Source organism: Agelaius phoeniceus, chromosome 1 (genome assembly GCF_051311805.1).
Source record: "Agelaius phoeniceus isolate bAgePho1 chromosome 1, bAgePho1.hap1, whole genome shotgun sequence".
Taxonomy (NCBI): domain Eukaryota; kingdom Metazoa; phylum Chordata; class Aves; order Passeriformes; family Icteridae; genus Agelaius; species Agelaius phoeniceus.
This window is the reverse complement of record NC_135265.1, coordinates 133,540,009-133,541,466: the sequence shown is the minus strand read 5'-3', so window position 1 is coordinate 133,541,466 and position 1,458 is coordinate 133,540,009.

Genomic DNA, 1,458 nt, shown 5'->3' with positions numbered 1-1,458 from the left:
TTAGGGTAGCCTTTAATGTATTACCTCATCTTAATTGCAAAAATTAAATTAGGCCTGACTAATTGGCCATCATGTTCATGTCACATGATGCTGCAAGACAGGAAAAATGCCCAATAAATAGGGAAATCATTGATGTTAACAGGAAGGCACCTGTGAGCTGACTCACAGCCAAGCATTAAGCATAGTTTCATTCAGAAGCTCTGTATTAATGAAATGAGTCTGTCAAAGTTGCTATAAGCCTATAGTCATTAATTCTGTAACCTTTCCTGTTGCTCATCCCTAGTACTTCTTTGCCCACTGTGATAGTGCAACAGCTGGGCTAATAACAAGAATACTATTTTCCAGCATTTTTTGCAAGTTGATTTAAATGGCTAATAATAATTAGTGTTCCCAGGTTTAGGCAGCTGGGAGAGGAATGAATGTTGCTTCCCTGGTAGCAGCCTCTTCTGCAGGGGGAAAAGTAAATCTTTCTCTTAACAAAACCTGGCTGCTGTACAGAAGACCTAGCCATAGCACAGCAGTGTTTAATAGGGATTTATTACTCCTGCTAAAAAGCAAAGTGTATTCATTTGTACAGCATGCTGCCACCCTGCTACTCTGAAGCTAGCTCAAATTCCCCTGCACAACTTGGTGTATTCCTGTGTATGTAAAAGTACTGTTGCTTATGGGCAGATTCCTTACCAGCTTTTTCTTAAGACACCTGACTTGGGTACTTGTGTGTGTGCTGCCTTGTGAGTGTTGAAGTGCCTGTTAGAGGTAGTGCAGCTGTGTTCAGCACATGCTCTGGGGTCTCAGTAGCTGTTCAGCCCATGCCATGCCTACATTCAACTCCACTGAGCACAATAGAAGCTTTGTCACCTTGTCCACACATAGGTAGCTCCATATAGGTGTTTTCTGGAGGCAAATCTTAAACATTTTTCCCCAGGTTTTCATAGGTAGTCCTGAAGTTTTTGCATCTGCCACTTTTGCATAATTACTTCAGAGTTTTTATTGCCTTGTACCTAACAGTCTTGTAATTAACCCTATTCTAAGGGTTTGTTCTTGATCTGATTGTTAAGGTATGTGGAAGTGCAGCTCAAGCCTCAGTGTCATTTTTGACCTACACAGATGGTGTGTAGGATGTAACTGCTGTGCACTGTGAGGTGTTGCTGTTACACCAAGGACTCTCTTTATCTCTGCTGCTCCAGAGCCCTGCCAGTGTTTAACAATTAAGTGAGCAGCATACAATTTCCTTGGCATAACCTCTGAAGCCTCACTTGGAACAGTGTTCAGCACTCATTCTCACTTGCATGAGTAGGAATCTGTAAAGCTTCCAGCACAGCTGATCAGAGGAATCTCTTTTACATAGGTCAATCTCAAGACCAGCTCTACATAAAAGATGATGCAGGTCTTTACATAGTCCCCCTTAATATGAAAAATTAAAATTCCCAAAACAGAGGAGACAATGTCTTTTTATCA